Here is a 25957-nt window from a genome sequence, read left to right as displayed (position 1 = left end):
GGGTGCTCTCCTGCATCATGCTTATTTTGATATCAATGTAGACATGAGTTAATTTGTTGTATATTGCTGAGAAGTATAGTCTGCCATGAAATGTCATTGTATATTCATTCATCCGTTTATGGATATTTGAGTTGCTGCTTGTGTTTTTTTGTTTTTTTTTTTTGAGGTGGAGTCTCACTCTGTCCCCCAGGCTGGAGTGCAGTGGGGCAATCTCAGGTCACTGCAAGCTCTGCCTTCCGGGTTCACGCCATTCTCCTGCCTCAGCCAGTCCTGTGGACTACAGGCGCCCGCAAACACGCCTGGCTAATTTTTTGTATTTTTAGTAGAGACAGGGTTTCACTGTGTTAGCCAGGATCGTCTCGATCTCCTGACCTCGTGATCCACCCATCTCGGCCTCCCATAGCGCTAGCATTACAGGCGTGAGCCACCGCGTGCGGCTGCTTTTTTTTTTTTTTTTTTTTTTAAAGACTGTCGACCAGGTTGGAGTGCAGTGGCGTGATTTTGGCTCATTGCAACCTCCACCTCCCAGGTTCAAGCGATTCTCCCACCCGAGCCTCCCACATAGCTGGGATTACATGCGTGAGCCACCATGCCGGCTGTTTTTTGATTTTTAGAAGAGATGGGGTTTTGCCGTGTTACCAGGTTCATCTCACACTCCTGGCCTCAAATGATCTGCCTGCCTTGGACTCCCAAAGTGCTGGGATTACAGGCCTGAGTCATGAGCCACTGCGCCTGTAATTGATTCTGAGGCCAGGCGTGGTGTCTCACGCCTGTAATCCCAGCACTTTGGGAGGCCAAGGTGGGTGGATCACTTGAGGTCAGGAGTTTGAGACCAGCCTGGCCAACATGGTGAAACGCCATCTCTACTAAAAATACAAAAATTAGCCAGGCGTGGTGGCACATGCCTGTAATCCCAGCTACTCAGGAGGCTGAGGCAGGAGAATCACTTGAACCCAGGCAACAGAGGTTACAGTGAGCTGAGATCACACCACTGCACTCCAGCCTAGGCGACAGTTAGACGCTCTCTCAAAAAAAAATAAAATAAAAACATTTATTCTGAGATAATCCCAGTACCCAGTGTGAAACTATTCCTGCAGTCACTGGAAAATAATAACCACTTTCTTGTAAGGAGATGAAATTTTGGAGCTCAGATGCCATGTTTATGCTGTCATTCAGATGGCCTTTTTTATCTGTGCTGTAATTGTGAAAGTTGTAGCCACTGATGTGTACCACAAAGGCATTGGTTAAGTTGCTTTTCCTTTGAGATAGATGTCAATGTGAAAAAAGAAATTGAGGGCAGGGCGTGGTGGCTCACGCCTGTAAACCCAGCACTTTGGGAGGCCGAGGCAGGCGGATCACGACGTCGGGAGATCGAGATCATCCTGACTAACATGGTGAAACGCCTTCTATAGGGAAAATACACAAAATTAGCCAGGCATGGTGGTGGGTGCCTGTAGTTTCAGCTACTCCAGAGGCTGAGGCAGGAGAATGGCGTGAACCCAGGAGGCAGAGCTTGCATTGAGCGGCAATTGGCGATCGCACCACTGCACTCCAGCCTGGGCGACAGAGCGAGACTCCGTCTCAAAAAAAAAAAAAAATTGAGTGCACTTTAGCATATGAATTAAGAAACATTGATATAGTGATCCTCATAGTAACTGTAAAAAGTAAAGTAGAGGTTCCTTTTCAAAGACTTTCCTCCCTAATTAGGAATAAACGGTAACTTCTCTTATAAGCAAAATTTATTCAAAGACCTGTGCTAACATTCTTAAATATCTGCTAGCTGTCATCAAGAAATCAACGTACTTTATGTTCTTAGCTCCCACAATTTAGCCTAATTATTTGCCCTGGCATGCTTATACTGCTCCAAGCAAGCATTAGGTCATAGCCTGTTCCTCTTCCTTGTTTAAAAGTGTTTTCACCTTTCTCAGCACTCCACAAGTTACTTCCTCCTTCCTTTGTTCTCGTCTACCTTTGCTTCTTTTAAAAGGTTCTAAATTGGCTGGGCGGTGGTGGGGGGTGGTGGCTCACGCCTGTAATCCCACCACTTTGGGAGGCCAAGGCGGGCGGGTAACAGGTCAGGATATCAAGACCATCTGGCTAACACATGAAACCCCGTCTCTAGGAAAAATACAAAAAATTAGCCAGGCATAGTGGCGGGAGCCTGTAGTCCCAGCTACTTGGGAGGCTGAAGCAGAAGAATGGCGTGAACCCGGGAGGTGGAGCTTGCAGTAAGCTGAGAACCTGCCACTGCACTCCAGCCTGGGCGACAGAGTGAGACTCCATCAAAAAAAAAAAAAAAAAAAAAAAAGTTCTAAGTTGCTCGCCAATCGGGACAAATACAGAATGTGAGGCCCCATCCCAGCCAGTGGAAACCGGACACAGCAGTAGGGTGGACGCGTCAGGTTATAAATGACCCTGTCTCCTTAGTTGTGTACTGTCGTGCCAAAACTGCTGGCTGAGTGTACCCTTTCTGCAGGAAGCAAAAATGGCCTTACTAAATAAATTTATGTTCAAGTGCTATTTCTTTATGGCACCGGAGAACGAGCATTTCAAACAATTTGGTGGCAATCCGTACGGGGATACATTCTTCTCTGGGGGCGGTCTCCAGTCCTCTCTCATGGGGTAGCGCTCCCCTACTTCATTGCAAGGTCCTCATAGGTAAGAAATTGAGACCCACCCGGTGTGACGAATAAACCTGGGCTCTCAGCAATGGGGGCAAAAAAAAAAAACTGGCCAGCAACCTAGCTTAAAGATCCTCATGTAATGGAATGACAACTGTGCACAGACCAAGGAAGGAGAAGCCGCAGGAGCCGGTAAAGTATTTCCTTGGTGGTCGGGACTAAGGAAAAAGCCGGGATGGTAAAGCATTCCTTGGTTAGGACATACCAAAGAGAGAAAAACCGCAGGGGTGGTAAAGTATTCCTTAGGATGGCTTAGAGGTGAGAAATCCCTATTGTTGGGGGGGTTGAACCTCACACAAACCTCCAGTAGTAAGAAAAATATTCAGAACTCCCCTTTCCTTTCTTCTCAGGGAAAGAAACAGTAGCTCCACTCCTGCCGGTCCCTCCCCTAGGGGAGAGGGAAGCAGAGGAGAAAACAGCAGCATAGGTGGCTGGCAAACACAAAGGAAAGACCAGTAGAAGAGAAAGAAACCAAAAACAGCAAGCGCAGAGCCAAACAGCCAGGCAGGCAGGCCAAAGGTTAAGTCCCTCTCCCCAGCCCTGCGGTTTGTGAGAAAGAGGGTGGGCACCGGCTCCGGGAGGAGAGCAGAGGAGGTGAAAAGGCGTAATTCTTGCAATTTGCGGCAGGCATATCTGCCAAGCCTCTAGGCTAGTGACTGCCGGGGGCCCAGACTGCAGCCACGCAAATCCCACTCAGCCCAAGAAACTAAGTGTAAAAAGAAAAGGAAAAAAAAAAAAAAGTAAGAGGGGAAATCAGGGGAAAAAAAAAGAAAAACAGCAGCGCGGGGTCGGGGGCGGGGCCTGTGCGGTGGCCCAGCCCTGCTTGCGGCAGGAGCGGGAGAAGTCCGGAGAAGAAAGGGAAACGGGATGAGAGAGCGGAAAATAGAGTGCAAATGAGAGAAAGAAAAAGAAGGAAAGAGTAAGAGAGAAACTGGAAGAGACAGAAATCAAAAGAAGACAAAGGAGGTGAAACTAGGAAAAAAATAGTGTAAAAGGAAGGCAGAAAGTTAAGACATGTTGAAGATTGTGAAAGTCGTAAGAAAAGCTATAAAAGGGAATGTATGCAATAAATACTGTATAATTTAAAAGTAATTAGGCCCCCTGGATGTAAAATTATTATTAAACAGTTTACAAGGTATGTAAGAAAAATAAAATACACTTTTAATAAGATTACAAGGAGGCATAAGAATATGGGTTTTTACCTACACTAAAGGTTAAGACAATTTTTTTGTTTTAAAGGTTTAAGCAAGTTTTAAAATGTTAATTGTCAAGGAAATTGTGTGTAAACATACTGGCTAAAGTTAAGAGGGTATCAAATTCTGTGTGTAAACATATTGGCTAAAGTTAAAAGGGTGTCATCCAGTTTTTCTGTGAACTGGACGTTAAAATTAAAGCACGATAGATTTTTCTTAAAGCACCAACGTGCTCTTTAACAAAAATTATAAAAAGAGTCTGTAAAAGTCTTGCCTTATAGTCAGACATTAAAATTAGATAAATAATGTCTATAAGATCTTACTAAAATTAAGTTTAACATTAGTAGCATATTAATATAAAGATAAATTTATTTATTTATTTACTTTTTAGTTTTAGTAGAGGCGGGGTTTCACGATGTTGGCCAGGCCTGTCTCGAACTCCTGACATCAGGTGATCCACCCGCCTCAGCCTCCCAAAGTGCTGGGATTACAGACGTGAGCCACCGCGCCTGGCCACTAAAGATAAAATTTAACTTATTTGATATAAAATCATACAAAAAATTGACAAATATACAATGGTATTTAGCTTTCTTAAGGCCCTAAGATGGCCAGGTAAGTCACAAGGCCCCTCATCCTGAAGGCCACAGTGAACAAGGGTGGTGAAGGCCACAAGAAGGCCAAGACATTAAGAAGGGGCAGGGCTGCAGCCTCCCCTGGGTGGCGCTGAACAAGAATGGAGCAGGAGGTGTCACCATGAGGCCTAAAGCCCCAGAATATGCAGCAAAAATCCTATACTTAATTTATCTTCCACTTTAACTTCCCTCGGACCTAAAAGTCTTTTAGCACAGGTACCACCCCTAGAATTTCCAGTACACCAGCACCAGCCTGAAAACCACATCCTCATCAAAAGCTAGAAAGAAAAAACTCAAACCAGCCTGGGAAGAACCCTATTTTATGCTGTTAACCCCTGAGACTGCCGTCCACACAGCTGAGGAAAAAAAAAAATGGACCCCCCATACTCAAGTCAAGAAAACATCTTCCTCTCAGAATCATGGGTTACTGTACTAGGATCAAGCCCTACTAAGTTAAAGAAAGATTAATTTTCATATGCCTTCTATACTGCTTCCTTTTCTTATTCTGTTATTAGCTCCTTTGTTATTAATGTAACTAAGTCTGACTCACTCAGACTATTGCCTTTAATGCTTGCTTTGTCATACCTTGTAGAAATGTAAAAGATCAACAGCAGCTAGCCTTTTCACACAAACATTTATATCCCAGCCCTTTAATTGACACAGTTATTCCTAGCACTCATTGTTGTAATGACCTGCAGCCAAGACACCAATTTTCTGCTCCTACCGCCTGGCAACGCTGTAGTAAATAGGACTGCATCACTCAAACTACCCAAGAGCAAAGTTAGACTTCCACAAAAAGGTTTGTGCAGACCTAAAACCCCTCATGTATTTCACTAAAAGGACTACCCCTTCTTACTGTCAGCCTTGTCAATATAACCCTGTCTTTCTCTTTATCACCACCTCCACCTTATAAGGAACTCTAGACACGCCCTTAGTCGCTTCTATGGTATAAAAATTAACATAAATAGGCTGAGCGTGGTGGCTCATGACTGTAATCCCAGCACTTTGGGAGGCCGAGGCTGGTGGATCACCTGAGGTCAGGAGTTTGAGACCAGCCTGGGCAAGATGGTGAAACCCCGTCTCTACTAAAAATACAAAAATTAGCCGGGCGCGGAGGTGGGTGCCTGTAATCCTAGCTACTTGGGAGGCGGAGGCAGGAGAATTGCTTGAACCCGGGAGGCGGAGGTTGCAGTGAGCTGACATCACGCCACTGCACTGTAGCCTGGGTGACGGAGCTAGACTCCGTCTCAAAAAAAAAAAAATTAACATAAATAAAAAAGACCCCCCAGTTATTTTAAAAATACACATTATTCCCTCATCTTTCCCTTCTTAAGTTGCCTCAGATCTAGATCCCACACCAGTTGCTCCTACATCTGGTAAAACTAAGGTGTCTTGTAAAAATAAGAGATCTAAGACAGACCTTCACTGTCAAGACAAAATATCAAGATGCAAATGCCTGGCTGAAATGGATTAAATAATCCATTAGCACTTCAAATAAAAGCGATTATTACACTTGTACGCACAGTAGGCCAGAATCCCAGATTATCCCCTTTCCACTCAGATAAGGACTGTACGGTGGCTCTTTTTCAAAATCCCATTGCTTGGGATAATCCAACATACTGAGCTCTCTCTGCTATTTCCTGAAATTTAACACCCTGCAGGTCAGCCCCCTACGGCAATCCGGCTTCCACCTCTGAAGGCTGAATGCTGAATGCACGAAGTTTACTTTGTGCGTCTCAGGTCAGGAGGAAAATTTAGTGTTCCTTGGAAGCATTAAACGATGCAAAGAGCTCAAGCCTTTCCAAGACCTTGCCCATCAGTCCATGCTTAGCCATCCGCAAACAAATGTATAGTGGTAAGTGGAAGACCTTTACTGGACACTCTGCCAAATAACTGGAGCAGTACTTGTGCTGTAATCCAATTGGGTATCCCCTTCATCCTGGCATTTCATCAATCTACAAAGGTAAAGACAAAACACCACAGGCCAAGAAAAACGTATGAGTCCTTTAATCCTCAGGTTTACATAAATGCTATTAAGGTCCTGTGAGAAGTGCCCGATAAGTTTAAAGCACAAAATCAAATAGCTGCAGAATTTAAATCCACATCATTCTGGTAACTATAAAAAAATGTAGACTAAGCTATGTTACAATCACCAACAATTCATAAATTACACTGAGGATACCATCAAACAGATAGCTAAGCAATTAGGATCTACTAGCCAGATGCCGTAGAAAAATAAAATAGCTTTAAATAATTAGCAGAAAAAGGAGATGTTTGAGTCATAATTAAAACTCAGAACCTCTGCAGAAAGAATTGATTCCTCAGCAGTGTCATGAAAGCAAACCAATTAATGTTGGTGAAGCTACAAAATTAATGCCTCAGTTGTAACAGAGTGGTAATGCGTCTAATTCCCCACAAAGACCAATAAATTAAATGTTTTATACAAAACTCAGTATTGTACCTTTGTTCCTAATAATACTGCCCCGATAGAACTATAACAAAAGCGCTACCAAGGTTAACAGCCCTATCCGATAAATTTGCCAAGAATTGTAAAATAAATAACCCCTTTTCTAAAATAATAAAACATTAGTTCAGTGAATAAAAAGAAATTTTAACTTCAATTCTCACCTTGTTCACTCTTGTTATTAGTGTACTTATTCTTGTAGGCTGTTATAATATTCCCTACCTTCAAAGTTTTATACAAAAACTTGTCTCTGCCACTGTTACAGAGTTAACTGCTAACTCTCCTCCTCCCTATTCAAAAAAAAAATTACTTCTCTTAGAAGGACAAAAAAAGCAGTTAAGTCAAAACATTAAATAAGTTTGAAGAGGAATTATGAAATAAAAAGAGAGGGAATATTGCTAAAAGTAAAGTACAGGTTCCTCTTCAAAGACTTTCCTCCCCATCTAATTAGGAATAAATAGTAACTTCTCTTAAAAGCGACATTTATTGAAAGACTTGTGCTAGCATTCTTAAATATCTGCTAGCCATAATAAAGAAATCAATGTACTTCATGTTCTTAGCTCTGACAGTTTAGCCTAATTATTTGCCCTGGCATGCTTATACTGCTCCAAGCAAGCATTAGGTCATAGCCTGTTCCTCTTCCTTGTTTAAAAGTGTTTTCACCTTTCTCAGCACTCCACAAGTTACTTCCTCCTTCCTTTGTTCTCCTCTACCTTTGCCTCTTTTAAAAGGTTCTAAGTTGCTAGCCAATCAGGACACATACAGAATATGAGGTCCTGTTCCAGGCAATGGAAACCGGCAGGAGGGTGAACGCCTCAGGTTATACATGACCCTGTCTTCTTTGTTCAGTGTGCTCCTGTTGCAAAACTGCTGGCAAGTGCACCCTTTCTGCAGGAAGTAAAAATGGCCTTATGAAATACATCTATGTTCAAGTGCTATTTCTTTTTTTTTTTTTTTTTTTTTTGAGACGGAGTCTTGCTCTGTCGCCCAGGCTGGAGTACATTGGCACGATCTCGGCTCACTGCAAGCTCCGCCTCCCGGGTTCATGCCATTCCCCTGCCTCAGCCTCCCCAGTAGCTGGGACTACAGGTGCCCGCCACCACGCCCAGCTAATTTTTTGTATTTTTAGTAGAGACGGCGTTTCACCATGTTAGTCAGAATGGTCTTGATCTCCTGACCTCGTGATCCGCCGGCCTCGGCCTCCCAAAGTGCGGGATTACAGGCGTGAGCCACCGTGCCTGGCCTCAAGTGCTATTTCTTTATGGCACTGAAGAATAAGCATTTCAAACAGTGACATAGGTCAGCAGGACTTGTTTCTGAGCAGTGGTCATGACCCTGCTCATGATGAAACAGGATCTGGTCAAAACAGGATGCACTAAAGAAACCAGCTGAAAGCAGTGAAACTGAGATGGCAATGAACATCAATTCTAGTTGCCCTCATTGCTCATTATATGCTCATTATAATGTATTAGCATGCTAAAAGACACTCCCACCAGCACCATGGCCGTTTACAAATGCTATGGCAATGCCCAGAAGCTACCTCATGTAGTTTAAAAGAGAAGGAACCCCTGGTTCTGGGAACTCTCCAACCTTTTTCTAGAAAGTTCATGAATAACCCACCTCTTATTTAGCACATAATTAAGGAGGAGTAGCTATAAATATAGCTAGCCAACAATCCACGGGTGCTACTTTGCCTGTGGAGTAGCCCTGCTCTGTCTGTGGACCAGCCATTTTCCTGTTCTCTTGCTCTCATAAACTTGCTTTGCCTTCACTTTACACTCTTGGCTTGCTCTTGAATTATTTCCTTTATGAAGCCAGGAACCCTCCTGGATTGAGCTCCATTTTTGGGGTTTGCTGGCATCAGTAGAGCAATTTTCTGTGGGAACCAGTGGCCAACTGCCAGCTTCACTACCTGCTTCAGGGTGTACCAACATCTGTCTATTTCCCTGTCGTTACATCTTTATTATTATTTTTTTTAATTTATTTTATTTTTTTGAGAAGGAGTCTAGCTCTGTTGCTCAGACTGGAGTGCAGTGGCGCGACCTCAGCTCATTGCAACCTCCGCCTCCCGGGTTCAAGCAATTCTCCGGCCTCAGCCTCCTGAGTAGCTGGGACTACAAGCACCTACCACTATGCCCGGCTAATTTTTGTATTTTTAGTAGAGATGGGGTTTCACCATATTGGTCAGGCTGGTCTCGAACTCCTGACCTCGTGATGTGCCTGCCCCCAGCCTCCCAAAGTGCTGGGATTACAGGTGTGAGCCACTGTGTCCAGCAATTTTTTTTTTTTAATTTTATTATTATTTTTTGAGACAGTCTCGCTCTTGTTGCCCAGGCTGGAGTGCAATGGCACGATCTCGGCTCACCGTAGCCTCCACCTCCAGGGTTCAGGCGATTGTCCTGCCTCAGCCTCCCGAGTAGCTGGGATTATAGGCATGCACCACCATGCCCAGCTGATTTTGTATTTTCAGTAGAGACGCGGTTTCTCCATGTTGGCCAGGTTGGTCTCAAACTCCCGACCTCAGGCCTCCTGAAGTGGTGGGATTACAGGTGTGAGCCATGGCACCCAGCCTTTATTTTTATTTTTTGTGGGTATATAATAGTGTATATATTTGTAGATTACATGAGATATTTTGATGTAGTCATGCCATATGTAATAATCACATCAGGGTTAATGGTGTCTCCATCACCTCAAGCATTTATCCTTTGTATTATAAACAATCCAATTAATACCCTTTTAGTGATTTTCATATGTATGATTAAATTATTTTGACTACAGCCACCCTGTTATGGTAGCAAATACTAGGTCTTATTCATTTTTTCTAACTGTTTTTTGTACCCATCCTGTCATTATGTCTTATGGAGAATTTTCTTTTGTTCCCAACAAAACAATGAAACTCACAAAACTGACTGTAATAATTTGGGTAACATGAATTTAAAGAGCAATCAATACTTAATGTTCTCAGCTCTGAGTGCACACATTGTAAGTCTGAATGATGCCAATGATATGGCCACTTAGATAAGTAAAGTTTGGGAGCATCTCAAATAGTATTTTTATTCTCTGGGTGCAGGATGAGCTTCCTAGAGTCTGATGTGATACCTATTTGATGCTTTTACAAAGAATCAATAGTCTTCCTCCCTTGAGGTGTGAGCAGGGCTTTCCAGCAGCCCTCAGAGTGTAACATGGTCTGCATTCGGTTTGCTCTTGGAGGATACCACCATTGTTGGCTGAGAGCTCTGAGAAGTACTTTACCCAGAAGGCGCTAGTTGCAAGGCCCAGGATGAGGGATTTCTGGGCATGCTTGTCAGGCCAGGGAGTACTGGGTTGGGACTGAGAAGGCACAAGAGGAGTAGTCATCTCTGCTCCCAAGTGGCAGGTCTGAGGCTCATAGGCACTGGCTGGGGTGATGCCTACTCCACCCACAGTTGATGGCAGCAGCCACACTGAGGGACCTAGCTCAGGTAAATGCTGTGTATTACAGGCTTCACCCCAGGTAGAGTAATACAGGTAGAGGAACCAGTAGGTGCAAAGGCTTGGAGGTGCATTTGAGCCATGAACATTTCAGAACCTGGTAACCATGTTGTGTCATGATCACATAAGTCCAGAAGTTTAAGACCGGCTTGGGCAACATAGTGAGACCCCGTCTCTCAAAAAAAAAAAAAAAAAAAAAAAAAGGCCCTAGTAAAAACTGAAGATGAGCCAGAGTCACACCTGTATTGGTTGTCTTAGGGGTTGTGCCTTCAATCTGAGTGTTCTGGGATGTATGGAGATTTGTGAACAGAAGAGGGTCATGTCCTTGGTAGAACTTTAAAAGTTTCCAAAAGCCTCTCAGAGAACAGACTGGAATAAGGATGATGAGGACAATGAGGCACTGAGAAGTGGAGTCTTCTTTCTAGGCCATAGGTGGTAAGAAGGAGCACTGAGGATTGAAATCAGTTAATTAGTTAGCCCCAGGGCCCCTGGCTTTATGGTTGTGTAGGGATCAATGGAGGTTTGATCAGCTGGAGCTGGTCACAGTTGCCTTATTTTCATGGGTTCTGAACACTGAAAATGCTTATGGTGCCAACACAGGGAAAGAGAAAGTGTCCCAGTCTCTCCCTGAACCTGACACTACCTGTGTGGTGTCTGAGATTATGGTGTCTTGAGTGTTCACTTGATGTTTTCCCAGTTCTTGGAGTGGAGAACCTGTGGATACACCAAGCTCAGAGTCCTGAGTACCAGCCAAGGATTAATAGAAGTGTTCTTATTTCTGGCAACCAATGGAAACAGGTGTAGAAAGCTATTTTAGGAATTCATACCATTTTGTGCAAATGCTTTGAGGTGTGACTGAGCTGGGACCTATGTACGGCAGGCATCTATTCTTTCTCATAGGAACAAGAAGCCGGGTCAAGATTCAGGCCTGTAATGTGGTTGCCTGAAAAGCTGGGCATCTGTTTTGGAGATGCTGGGATGCTTGGATGGGGAAAGAGGTGGTCTAATCCAGATGTTAATAGGATCTATCTGGTTGCACACTGGAGGAGAACAGACTCCTGGATTACTGAGGAGGCAGTTAGCACGGAGGGAAGTTTAGCAGCATAATTCAGATGAGTTGATGGACCAGGTGAATGCCGTGCAGACGGGAGAAAAGGAGACATTCTACCTATATTTTTAATAAAGGAACAAGTAGATCTTTGCATGTTGTAGGTGAGGGAGAGAGAGAGAAGGGTCAATGATGTGACCCCTGGTGTTTTTTTTTTTTTTTTTTGAGACGGAGTTTTGCTCTTGTTGCTGAGGCTGGAGTGCAGTTGTGCCATCTCAGCTCACTGCAAATTCTGTCTCCCAGGTTCAAGTGATTCTCCTGCCTCAGCCTCCCGAGTAGCTGGGATTAGCCCGCCACCATGCTTGGCTAATTTTTGTATTTTTAGTAGAGATGGGGTTTCACCATGTTGGTCAGGCTGGTCTTGAACTCCTGATCTCAGGTGATCTACCCACCTCGACCTCCCAAAGTGCTAGGATTATAGGCGTGAGCCACTGGCCCAACCATATTTTATTTCTTAATGAAAACGGAAATAGGCAAAATACATTTGAGAAGAAGAAAATGAGTTGCCAGACATAGTGCTTTGAGAGGGTGAGGTGAGAGGATTGCTTGAGCCTAGGAGTTTAAGGCCAGCCTGAGCAACATAATGAGATCCTGTCTCTACAAAAAAATTTAAAAATTCGGTGGGTGTGCTGGCATGTGCCTTTAGTCCCAGTTACTCAGGAGGCTGGGGTGGGAGGACGCTTGAGCCCAGGAGGTTGAGGTTGCAGTGAGCTATGATCAAACTACTGCCCTCTTGGCTGGGTGACAGAGCAAGATCTTTTCTCTAAAAATAAATAAGAATTTAAAAAGCAAGCAAAATATATAAATAGACATTTTACTAAAGAAGGAACATCCACTTATAAAAAAGGGTAAAAATTTAAAAGACTATCCATATTCTCTGCTGGGCACGGTGGCTCACACCTGTAATCCCAGAACATTGGGAGGCTGAGGCGGGCAGATCACAATGTCAAGAGATCGAGACCATCCTAGCTAACAGGGTGAAACCCCATTTCTATTAAAAATACAAAAAATTGGCCGGGTGTGGTGGCCCACGCCTGTAATCCTAGCACTTTGGGAGGCTGAGGTAGGTGGATCACGAGATCAAGATCATCCTGGCTAACATGGTGAAACCCTGTCTCTAATAAAAATACAAAAAAATTAGCCGGGCGTGGTTGCATGCATCTGTAGTCCCAGCTACTAGGGAGGCTGAGACAGAAGAATTGCTCAAACTCAGGAGGTGGAGGTTGCAGTGAGCCGAGATCACGCCACTGCACTCTATCCTGGGCGACAGAGAGAGGCTTTGTCTCAAAAAAAAAAAAGACTATCCATATTCTGTACCGATAAAAACATGAAAGTGGAATTCATGGACACTGGTGACAGTAACACTAAAGGGAACAACCATATTAATTTTACAGTACACTTTGGTGTTGCTTAAAAAGCTATACATTTGCTGGATGCAGTGGCTCATGCCTATAATCCCAGCACTTTGGGAGGCTGAGGTAGGTAGATCACGAGGTCAGGAGTTCAAGACCAGCGTGGCCAAGATGGTGAAACCTCACCTCTACTAAAAATACAAAAAAATTAGCTGGGCATGGTGGCATGTGCCTGTAGTCCCAGCTACTTCGGAGGGTGAGCCAGGAAAATTGCTTGAACCCATGAGGCAGAGGTTGCAGTGAGCCGAGATTGCATCACTGCACTCCAGCCTGAGTGACAGAGCGAGACTCCATCTCAAAACAGACAAACAAACAAAAAGCTATAGATTTACCTATTCTGATTCAGTTATTGAACCCCCAGATAGTAACACATAAAAAAGAAACATATTTACATAAAGAACTGTACTAAAGTGTCTGTAGTTTTATTTATGGAAGCCAAAAATGAGAAATAGATTAATGATGTATAAACAGATGAATGAATATACAGTGATATTTCATAGCATGTCATCTCAGCAATATAAAAAGGAGTGAACTACTCAAGTATCATCACTGACAAATCTCAAAATAAATATACTGCACGAAACACTTCACGACATCAAATCACGTATAAAAATGTAGAAAATGTAAAATAATCTATTATAAAGCAAAGTTATCAATGGTCATCTGGAAGGCAGAGGTAAAGACGTTACCAGACTCCAGGTAAATATGAAGGTGATGGATCATATTACAGGTTTATTAATGTCAAAACTTATCACACTGTACAGTTTAAATATGTGCAGTTTTGGCCAGGCACGGGGGCTCATGCCTGTAATCCCAGCACTTTGGGAGGCCGAGGCAGGCGGATCACATGGCCAGGAGATCGAGACCATCCTGGCTAACACGGTGAAACCCCGTCTCTACTAAAAATAGAAAAATTAGCCGGGCGTGGCTGTGGGCGCCTATAGTCCCAGCTACTCAGGGGGCTGAGGCAGGAGAATGGCATGAACCCAGGAGGCGGAGCTTGCAGTGAGCTGAGATTGTGCTACTGCACTCCAGCCTGGGCGACAGAGCCAGACTCTGTCTCAAATAAATAAATAAATATAAATAAAAATAAATATGTGCAGTTTTTTTGAAAGTCATTTATTTTGGCCAGGCACGGTGGCTAATGCCTGTAATCCCAGGACTTTGGGAGGCCGAGGTGGGCGGATCACCTGAGGCCAGGAGTTTGAGAACAGCCTGGCCAACATGGTGAAACCTCACCTCTACTAAAAATACAAAAAATAGCTGGGCATGGTGGCAGGTGCCTGTAATCCCAGCTACTCGGGAGGCTAAGGCAGGGGAATCGCTTGAACCTGGGAGGCAGAGGTTGCAGTGACCCAAGATCGTGCCACTGAATTCCAGCCTGGGCAACAAGAGCGAGACTCCATCTCAAAGGAAAAAAAAAGTGATTTATTTCTTATTACAGCTTTAAAAATGTAATTTTAAAAATCTGGACTTGATTTTTGCAAGAGGTTTATTAACTATTGCTGTATCATCTCCTCAACCTGAGTGAGGCAACTAGCCTTCATGGTAACAAAAACATGACGAACAGTAAAGACCATTTCCAGATGATTCAGAAAGAATGACGGCTGGTCACGTGATGGGCCACGTAGTGGTCTAATGGACATCCCTGCTCCCTGTCTTCTTCCTCCTGCCTATGCAGGAATGACCTTTAGGTCAATTAGACCAGAAGGACTACCACAAATAACAAAATCTTTAGGTTATTCTCTCCAGCACTGACCTTAGCCACATAAGATTCAATTAAGAAGGTCCTGAGAATTTCTGTATGTATTCATCCTTCACAGCCATGTCTGGATCATAGTAGAAGCCCTTTTAAAATGCAGTAATTCCAAAAAACTTATCATTTCCACTATAACCTCACAACCTGTGAAGGTACCCTCAACAGCACTGAAACATAATGCACCATCCCTCGTGAGGTAGAGAACAATTTCATGTTGCTCTCAGAAGCACCAGAGATTGTGATGAAAACTGCCACCCTTTCAGGTTGACCTATGAACCCCAAAATTATGGTATTTTTGAGATAGTTTCGCTCTTGTTGCTCATCCTGGTATGGGGTGGCATTACCTGAGCTCACTGCAGCCTCCACCTCCCAGGTTAAAGTGATTCTTGTGCCTCACCCTCCCAAGTAGCTGGGATTATAGGCGAATGCCACAATGCCTGGCTAATTTTGTATTTTTAGTAGAGATGGGGTTTCAGCATGTTGGCCAGGCTGGTCTGGAACTCCTGACCTCAACTGACCCTTCTGCCACGGCCTCCCAAAGTGCTGGGATCACAGGCATGAGCCACCGTGCCCATGTGCAAATCCAGTGTTCAAACAATTCCACACTGTAAATACAGCTCTCAAGATTGAAGGTGTCTTAAGCAGCAGAGTCTTTATTATAACACAAACAAGGGAAATAGGCGGCAGGCAGGCTGTCTGATTTGTGACTGGCAGGCTGGAAAATTCTATCTTAAGAATCCTGTGAGGGCCGGGCACGGTGGCTCACGCCTATAATCCCAGCATTTTGGGAGGCTGAGGCAGGTGGATCACGAGGTCAGGAGATCGAGACCATCCTGGCTAACACAGTGAATCCCCATCTCTACTGAAAATACAAAAAAAAAAAAAAAAAAAAAATTAGCCGGGCGTGGTGGCGGGCACCTGTAGTCCCAGCTACTTGGGAGGCTGAGGCAGGAGAATGGTGTGAACCCGGGAGGTGGAGCTTGCAGTGAGCCGAGATTGCGCCACTGCACTCCAGTATGGGTGACAGAGCAGGACTCCATCTTAAAAAAAAAAAAAAAAGAATCCTGCGAGATCCAAGAGATCCCTGAAAAAGGTAGTCCATCTTTTCAAGTCACCAGAAGAGTTCTCTGCACCAAAAATTAGTCAGGTCCTTGGCCTACCTCATCAGACACAAAGAATTGAGAATGGAATGAGTACTGAGGATACTAAAAAATCCCCCTGGTGAATGAAAGAAAAAATTACTTCTGGATCATAATGAGGTAGGGGAATGATGAAACTGTGAGTACCTGCCAAGTGGTAAAGGTGAAATGCTTTTTGCAAGATAACTGGCAGTCACATAAGTCTGGCAAGGGACACGGGCAGGTTGAAAAATGCAATGGAGGCCGGGCGCAGTGGCTCACGCCTGTAATCCCAGCACTTTGGGAGGCCGAGGCGGGCAGATCACGAGGTCAGGAGATCGAGACCATCCTGGCGAACACGGTGAAATCCCGTCTCTACTAAAAATACAAAAAATTAGCCGGGCGTGGTGGCGGGCGCCTGTAGTCCCAGCTACTCGGGAGGCTGAGGCAGGAGAATGGCATGAATACGGGAGGCAGAGCTTGCAGTGAGCTGAGACTGCGCCACTGCACTCCAGCCTGGGTGACAGAGCGAGACTCCGTCTCAAAAAAAGAAGTCTTAGATCTGCACAGTCACCCAGAAAGGCAGAAGACAACCAAGGTGGGATGCATTAGGGTGACTTTAAGACTCCTGACCCTAACTCTTTCCCTGGGAGCCTGCAACAAAGCAGACTGGGGCTGCTCAAGGAAAGGAGAGGGCAGTACATGTATCTCAGTACTACCAACCACAGAACTGATCCAGAGAATTGGAGAATGAAGCTGTGCCACAGTCCTGATGTGAGAAAGACGTTATTACCAAGACGAATAAAGGGGAGGGGCAGAGACTAACTCAGGTCACAGTTAAGTATGAGTACCTTACCCAGGGAGGATATAAGTGTCAAGGTCTCCAGCATCACATCATGGTACAGGCATCCCTGAGCCTCATTAAGAAGACTCCATTCCTCCAGGGAAAAGTTTACAGCCACGTCTTCAAAGGTCACACTGCTCTGTTATGATGGGGATAGATGAAACCATAAATGGCCCCTGTGCTGAAGACCCACAATCCACTTCCCCAACATATCTACCCTTGCCCATCCTCCTTCTCCCAGGATCCCCAACTCAGAGGAGAAACTTTGCCCACTAGTGCCACTGTGTCCTCATGGGACCATTAATCATGACACATAGCCGTCAGCAACAAGAGGCAGATAAACAAATAGATATCTATGCTGTGATCCTGAAATAAAGGGTTCCATCCTCTCCTTTCTAGCAATTCCCCTGGTATAGCAAAGGTCACATGAATCCCAATGCAGTGCCTAAGAACCTTCAAACATAATCCCTGTGTACCTATACATCCTTCCCATCTTTGGACACCACAGACACATGTCAATTGCCACCAACACCTAACTCCCCCACACCATAGGCCTCTCTCTGGCCTTGCCAGAAGTTAAAGTATTTTATTCCCCCTTTCGTCTACTGATAAGGGTAGGAGTCTTACCCTAGGGTTATAGTGATGGCCAAACACACAACACCTGATGCTGAACATAAGTCATCAAGAAAGTTAATTAATCAAATATGCTCACAACTTGAGAGAAGAGGACACCACTCACCACAGATAGCCACATGGGGGTTGCACTATGCATAAGAGAGAGCAACCAGGGACTGTGGTATGTAAGCTTTTCTGAATCAAGAAGGTGTGATAGCCCCTGATTCCCTTGAAAGGATGCAACTGGCTTGTTTTTAATTTTTGAGACAGGGTCTCGCTCTGTCACTCCTGCTGGAGCGTAGTGGTGCAATTACAGCTCACTGCAGCCTGAACTTTCCAGGTTTCAGGGATCCTCCTACCTCAGCCTCCCGAGTGGCTGGGACCATAGGTGTGCGACACCACACCCAGCTGTAACTGGCTTGTTTGAATTAACTCTATGTGTAGAAATGAAATTCAAACTTGCTACAAATAAATAATAAACAGGAACTCTGCTTAGTCCTCTTGATTAAAAGGGTAGTTAGGCTAGGACACATTATCCAAAAGAGCAGAGTGGGAAGGGGGATTTGTACTCAGACCATTTGAGGTAATACTAGTATCACCAGATATGAAGGTAGCACATGATATTGAACTTAAATTTAGGGCTCACACCATAATGTGGCTGACATCATCCACAGTAGTCTTGGTGAATTAAAAAGCAATCCAAAATTATCACAGAATTCCAATGGTTCCTAATAGCAGTGGTAGTACCAAGTCATTATACGAAGCCCTCCATGCATAAATCCACAGGAAAAAAAGAACGTTAGTGTTTTCAGGTATTCATGGCCCTATTCCACTTCTGTGCTGCATTTGTTATCTTCAGAAATTATGACTTTCTTCTGTCCACCTAACTCCATTCAAAGCCTAGACCCATTGGCCATCAATCTCGGGCCTAGTGACTCTCACAAGGTGACCTTATTTGCCTCCATATCCACCAGGCTGAATGAAACACCCCAGGCCCCATAAAAGTCATCTCAATATCGTGGTGTGGCCACAGAGTGGCGAATTAGCACAAGGTCCAGGCTGAGTGTCATCTTCCCTCAGCTACTCCTATGCTTCTGCTTGCATCTCATGTCTATTCATTCCTTGGAAGCCTATGTCACCTGCCAAACTAGACTACCAGATATATTCTCCCTTCATGGCCATTTACCTCCCTCACCTGTTTTCTGAAGTACAATACCATCACCAGGTACACAAGCAGGAAACCCAACCTCCGCTTCCTGTCTTCCTAGTAGTGTCACCACCATAATCTGAAGGTTGCCCCTTCCAAATGTGATCCATGACTCACTCATCTTGCTCCACACAGTGGCTACCATATATTGGATAGCTCCAATATTAACCCTTCCCCAGATATTTGCATCCATGGGTTTAGGTGCCCATTTGATAGCTCCACTAAGTATTATCTATTACATTTCAGAATCTTAACATGGCTGTGATATTGTGAAATATATATTTGGTCATCTCCTTTCCTGGCATGGAACTCCTAAAATTCATGAAACTCTCAAATTTATAAGTGACTTTGAATGGTAATGAGTTGAATGATGGTTGGTAACCCCTAGATAACTTCAGGATGGAGACTGGTCAGGGAAAAGACTGTCAGGATTTGAGCATCTGGACTAGGGCAGTAGCTTCCAGTTTGATCTTCCTCCTCCCTCAACCCCACAGTCTGTTGTCCACTCTGTAACCAGACAGAACCTGTTAAAACACTGGTAACATCATTTAACCCCCTCCAGTTTCACTTTCTTTTTTTTTCGCGATGGATTCTCACTTTGTTGCTCAGGCTCGAGTGCAGATTGGCACAATCTTGGCTCATTGCAGCCTCCATCTCCCAGGTTCAAGGGAGTCTTACACCTCAGCCTGCGAGTAGCTGAGATTCCAGGCACCCGCCACCATGCCCAGCTGATTTTTGTATTTTTAGTAGAGACTGGGTTTTACCATGTTGGCCAGACTGGTCTAGATCTCCTGACCTCAAGCGATCCACCCGCCTTGACCTCCCAAAGTTCTGGGATTACAGGCGAGAGCCACCACGCCCGGCCTCTCCAGTTTCACTTCTAAGCCATTTGCACATCCCAGTATCCTTCCTGGGTTAATCCACCACATGTGTTTCCCACCGGTCGACAGACATGAAAACACTTCTCCATAGCCTGTGTCAGTGACTTAGGTTTGGGGTTTGAGGATTTTGCAAGATCCCCAGATCGAAGGACAGGAGAAATTGCACTTAAGAGTCCTAGGAGGCCTGGCCAGACCAGCGGCTCACGCCTGTAATCCCAGCACTTTAGGAGGCCAAGGCGGGAGGATTGCTTGAGCCCAGGAGTTTTCGACCATCTTAGGCAACATGGCAAAACCCCGTCTCTATTAAAAATACAAAAATTAGCCAGTTTCTCGGGAGACTGAGATGGGAGGATCACCTGAGCCTGGGGAGGTCAAGACTATGCTGAGCCATGATCGCATCACTGCACTCCAACCTGGGTACCAAGAGTGACACTCTGTCGCTAAATAAATAAATAAATTCCCAGGACATTAAGATCTAGACATATAGGTGAGGATGAGGACCAGTGAGGGACTAGAGCATCCTATACTTCCTTCTGTGGGTTCCTTAAATACTTCCATAGCCATGAGAAGGTGTGCCAAAAGGCGGGGCTTTCAGGAATGTGTCCCTGCTGGGATTTGATAGACTCAGGTTTCTCTGTAAGCTTTTTTTGGCCCTGTAGCCAGGTGACCTCAGGCTGAGTCTCTAATCTTGTGGCCCAGTGCTCAATGTCACCTCTTAGCAGCTATGTGACCTTGAGCAAATATTCAACCTCTCAATGCCTCACTGTCCTCATCACCGCCTTACACTCCGTTCTTCCTTTGAACATCTTTTCGGAATCTTTAACTCTTTAACACAGATTTCCTCCTTTGTTCAAAACTGTCCATGGCTTCTATGGTCCTCACAAAGATCAATCCTCAGCCTGGTACTGAGGAAATAACTCCGACTCATACTTTGTTCTCAGTGGACACAAGATGTCCCTGTGTTCCGAATCCTCCTGGCGCAGTCGTGCCTCCAGGCCTTTGCCTAAGCCGGTCCCTCGGCCAGTCTCGCTCTCCCGACCGCATCAACCGGGTGTCGGAAACAGGGATTCCACCCGCCGGCGCCTCTAGGTCCCTGACAGAGGCCTGAGCTGCAAGGACGCGAGGAAGCGCCCCTCACAGTCAGGGGTCTCAGGGTCTGTGTGGGGATGGCGGGTGAGGCCTGGAGGTCGCAGCGCTCACTTGAGCGGCCGCCGCCACGACTTCATGCGCGGGCGGGGACGCAGGCCAGGCGGTTCCTGTGCTCGTCCTGTCCCAGGTCGCGACCAGCGGCGTCGCCAAGCCTCAGATCCGCCTGTGTGCAATGGGCACAACCACTGCTCTCGCGCGCTCTCGGTCCTGACAAAGAGGTACAGACGCAGCATAGGTGGACGGTCCTGACAAGCCAAAATGGCCACCGCGGCGAGGACGCAGGAAGTCCCTGCTTGACGTTATGTGCCTCCGCAATGGCGCGGCTTCTCTGAGGCTTCATTGGGCTTTCCAATTCACAGAGACGATTCCGGGTAATATTTAAGTTCCGAGAGACGCGCGGCGCTTAAAGGCCGCCTCCAACCTGACTTTCGGAAGAAGGGGCTAAGCTCCACCGCGACGGGCGTTAGGAAATGGCAACTCCAGGTCCAGTTGCAGAGGAGGCTCCCCCATCTTAGAAGAGGCCATACGCGCATTTCTGCGGGTACTGTGTGCAACCGATTACCCGTGTGTTTGGAGACTTATTTCAGAATTTGTGATGCTGAGCTTCTTCGCAGATCTAAGACATCATTTGAGATGCCATCAAGAGCCACGAATCAAAATGGACATTTCATTACATAGGGTCATAAAGACATAAATTGCATCTACTGGAAGCTAAAGCTAGTGTGTGTGTGTGTGTGTGTGTGTGTGTGTGTGTGTATATATATATTTTTTAGAACGGAGTCTGGCTCTGTAGCCCAGGCTGGAGTGCAGTGGCGCGATCTCGGCTCACTGCAAGCTTCGCCTCCCGGGTTCACGCCATTCTCCTGCCTCAGCCTCCCGAGTAGCTGGGACTACAGCGGCCCACCATGCCCGGCTAATTTTTTTGTATTTTTAGTAGAGACGGGGTTTCACTGTGTTAGCCAGGATGATCTTGATCTCCTGACCTCGTGATCCGCCCGCCTCCGCCTCCCAAAGTGCTAGGATTACAGGCGTGAGCCACTGCGCCCGGCATAAAGCTCATAAATATTTTTAAAGGCTATATATACATATAATATATATGAATGTATATGCATGCTTTGTACTACACATAAATTTGTAAAAATTTCATTATGATTTGAAAATTAACCAGTTATTTTAAATGGAATGAGAATTAAAAAGTATTACAGTAACATTCTGACTTAGAATATTGACATAATATTCATTCATTACTTATATATGTTTTGTTGAGACGGTGTCTTGCCCTGTCGCCCAGGCTGGAGTGCAGTGGTGTGATCTCAGCTCACTGCAACCTCCGCCCGGAGGGTTCAAGCAATTCTCCTGCCTCAGCCTCCCAAGTAGCCAGGATTACAGGAATGTGCCACCACACCCAGTTAATTTTTGTATTTTTTAGTAAAGACAGGGTTTCACCATGTTGACTCGGCTGGTCTCAAACTCCGGACCTCAGGTGATCCACCTGCCTTGGCCTCTCAAAGTGCTAGGATTACAGGCGTGAGCCACTGCTCCCGGCCAGTAGTCACTTATATTTTATCAGGCACATTTTACTGAACTGGATTTTATTATCTTATTTATTTATTTGAGATGAGTCTCACTCTGTCGCCCAGGCTGGAGCGCAGTAGCACATCTCGGCTCACTGCAACCTCCGCCTCCCGGGTTCAAGCAAGTCTCCTGCCTCAGCCTCCTGAGTAGCTGGGTCTACAGGCGCATGCCGGCTCGTCCGGCTAATTTTCTGTATTTTAGTAGAGACAGGGTTTCACCGTCTCGCCCAGGGTGGTCTCGAACTCCTGAGCTCAGGCAACCCGCCTGCCTCAGCCTCCCAAAGTGCTGGGATTACAGGCGTGAGCCACCGCACCCGCATGAACTGAATTTTTTTAAAGAGAGTATGTCGCCCAGGCCTTACTCAAACTCGAGCTCATGTAATCCTCCTGTTTCAGCTTTCTGAGAAGCTGGGACTACAGAGCCATGGTGCCTGGCTTTAAAGTACATTTCTTAAGAGTCTAAAATTCTCCAGCTTCCTAGTGCATTCAAATGAAGAATGATTGAAATAAAAATGCTGCTTGTTTTCCCAAGTTATTCTCTGTTGCTAACATTTTATTAATTTGAAAAAGTAAAACTTGCATTAAAATTCTGGAAAGAAAAAAAAATGTCTCCTAATAAACCAGAAACTTAACTATGGAAACAGAAGATTCAGTATGTAGAATAATGTACTCTAACAGCATTTGCCACTGTGCATTTTAGGATCATGAATTGGATCAGTTTAAAGATATTTGAAAAATAATTAATTAGGCTGGGCATGGTAGCTCACGCCTGTAATCCCAGTACTTTGGGAGGCCGAGGCGGCTGGATCACCTGAGGTCAGGAGTTCAAGACCAGCCTGGCCAACAATGGTGAAACCTCATCTCTACAAAAAATAGAAAAATTAGCCAGGCGTGGTGGCAGGCACCTGTAATCCCAGCTACTCGGGAGGCTGAAGTAGGAGAATCACCTGAACCTGGGAGGCAGAGGTTGCAGTGAGCTGAGATTGTGCCACTGCACTTCAGCCTGGGCCACAGTGAGACTCCGTCTCAAAAAAACAAAAAAAGAAAAGAAAGAATTAATTAACCAGGTAGACCAAGTAGAGGTTAGTAAAGTTACTTGTTTTAGAGTAAGTAATTCAAGGAGAAAATATACTACAACAAATTTATTTATTTATTTATTTGAGACGGAGTTTCACTCTATCACCCAGGCTGGAGTGCAGTGGAGCCATCTTGGCTCACTGCAACCTCCACCTCCCAGGTTCAAGCAATTCTCCTGCCTCAGCCTCCCGAGTAGCTGGGACTGCAGGTGCATGCCACCACACCCGGCTAATTTTTTATTTTTAGTAGAGACGGTTCGCCATGTTGGCCAGGCTGGTCTCAAACTCCTGACTTCAGATGATCTGTCTGCCTCAGCCTCCCAAAGTGCTGGGATTACAGGTGTGAACCACCATGCCCGGCCAACAACAACAAATTTATATAAATCATGTAAAAATTTATCAGGGAATATATTGATTTATATATCACATTAAAATTGAACAAAACTAAGAAATTACTAGCATAATCAAAATACCAAAAAGTTAGAATGATAAAGCACACTAATATATTGAGAATAGGAAGGAAATCTAAATATTTTGTACAGAAATTTTCTTTTTCTTTTTTTGAGACGGAAGTTTGCTCTTGTTGCCCAGGCTGGAGTGCAACAGTGTGATCTTGGCTCACCGCAAACTCCACCTCCCAGGTTCAAGCGATTCTCCTGCCTCAGCCTTCCCAAGTAGCTGGGATTATAGGCATGCGCCACCAAGCCCAGCTAATTTTGTATTTTTAGTACAGATGGGGTTTCTCCATGTGGGTCAGGCTGTTCTCAAACTCCTGACCTCAGGTGATCCACCCACCTTGGCCTCCCAAAGTGCTGGGATTACAGGCGTGAGCCACCAAGCCTGGCCTTATACAGAAATTTTCACATAAATTTTAGTCATATATAAGCAGAACAGGCCGGGCACGGTGGCTCACGCCTGTAATCCCAGCACTTTGGGAGGCCGAGGCGGGTGGATCACCTGAGGTCAGAAGTTCAAGACCAGCCTGGTCAACATGGTGAAACCTCGTCTCTACTAAATATACAAAAAATTAGCTGGGTGTGGTGGTGGACACCTGTAATCCCAGCTGCTCAGGAGGCCGAGGCAGGAGAATCGCTTGAACCCAGGAGGCGGAGGTTGCAGGGAGCCGAGATCGTGCCACTGCGCTCCAGCCTGGGCAACAAGAGCAAAACTTTGTCTCCAAAAAAAAAAAAACAAAAAAGAACATTTCATATGTGAATTAAGAAATGTTGTATTAATTATACAGACAAGAGCCTACAGATCCTAAAACTGCTCTCATTACTAAAAACTTTGTCTTTATAAACTACAGATTTTCTCTGACTACAAAGGTTTTGTGGGAATATAATTAGGGTGTTATCAAGAAAATTTTGGTTGGGCGTGGTGGCGCACGCTTGTACTCCCAGCACTTTAGGAGGCTGAGGCAGGCGGATCATCTGACGTCAGGAGTTTGAGACCAGCCTGGCCAACATAACAAAACCCCGTCTCTACTAAAGATACAAAAATTATCCGGGCATGGTCGTGGGCACCTGTAATCCCAGCTACTCTTAGAGGCTGAGACAGGAGAATGACTTGAACCTGGGAGGTGGAGGTTGCAGTGAGCTGAGATCACGCCATTGCACCCCAGCCTGGGCAACAAGAGTGAAACTCTGTCTCAAAGAATAAAAAATAAAAGAGAAAATTTCACTCTCCACGGAAGTGACAGGAAGATATGTATCAGCGAGTGTGAGTGGTCATAACATGGTTAATCTGAATAAGCCATTTTATGACTTCTAGATGACATCCCACACACCTGTATTGATTCAGAATCACTGGACATCTTTCCAGCAAGGGAATAAAATACTAGTAACTGAAAATAAAATGTACCTATAAAACATGATGTCATTAAGTAACATTTAGGGATTGACATGTTTTACATCCTTAACTATCTTGCTATTTGTAATTTACAATTTTTATTCATGTAACTTAAGTATTTTTCCATTCACTAAATGGGACAGGAAGTTTTAACTCTTGCATTCAACACGTTAATGCAATAGCCCTGCAGCTCGCATTTGTAAATCATGTTCCCAAAAGGAAAAAAATGCATATACAAAAAATGTTATAAGGACACTAAACATCTACTCAAAAAAGTCTTCTTGTTCTTCACTTTATGTGAGTAAAGCTTTTTTTTTTTTTTTTTTTGAGACAGAGTCTTGCTCTGTCGCCCAGGCTGGAGTGCAGTGGTGCGATAATTTCTCATCATCCACCCTCCATCACTTCTAAATTGTCTAAGATATGACAATTTCTTCTAAGATTTTGACACTTATCTGGGAATAGTAATTGTTTATTAAATCAATATTTGCCATGGTGGTTGCAATGTTGACATTCCTGCAGGTGTGGAACAAGACCATCTGATTCCTGAGAAATTATCTTGTATTCCATGATCCAACCTCCTTGCTAGGAAGTGATTATCATTTCACCTGTAGGTGCAGTGATAGTGTCTGCATGAAGACTGGGGATTATCTCTGAAAAACAGCTGAGGACTAAGCTAATTACAAAGTTATTAATGTGGATTCAGAGAGTTATCCATTGACAATGGCATAAGTAGCTAGTAAAGTTTCTGTGATGGCCAAGAACACATTAAGTCTCAGTGGATAGTAAGTAGAGGACAGTAAGCTCTAAGTTCTCAGATAATTAAGTGAAACTCATGGCTATCCTGAAAACTTGGCTAACATGAAATTCTTATTTCAACGAAGTGTGTATCCTTTCCATTTATGGGAACTCTGAGGAAGAACAAAAA

The 25957-nt window shown here is 44.7% G+C and overlaps 1 protein-coding gene across 1 annotated transcript in view; it reads right to left on the bottom strand.

Annotated features, from left to right (window-relative positions):
• Positions 1 to 5143: 5143 nt before the first annotated feature.
• The window catches only part of ZNF586 (zinc finger protein 586), a 44965-nt gene continuing 24151 nt past the window's right edge, over positions 5144 to 25957 (bottom strand). Inside the window, exons 4-5 of the mRNA XM_063802321.1 lie at positions 16695 to 16821; positions 5144 to 6461 (exon numbers count right to left, since the gene is read on the bottom strand). The gene's annotated coding sequence lies outside the window, so the exon portion shown is untranslated. The remainder of the gene's footprint in view (positions 6462 to 16694; positions 16822 to 25957) is intronic.

This window comes from Pan troglodytes, chromosome 20 (genome assembly GCF_028858775.2).
Source record: "Pan troglodytes isolate AG18354 chromosome 20, NHGRI_mPanTro3-v2.0_pri, whole genome shotgun sequence".
NCBI classification, from domain to species: Eukaryota; Metazoa; Chordata; class Mammalia; order Primates; family Hominidae; genus Pan; species Pan troglodytes.
The sequence above is the reverse complement of the archived record's forward strand: the minus strand, read 5'-3'. Positions and strand labels throughout refer to the sequence as shown.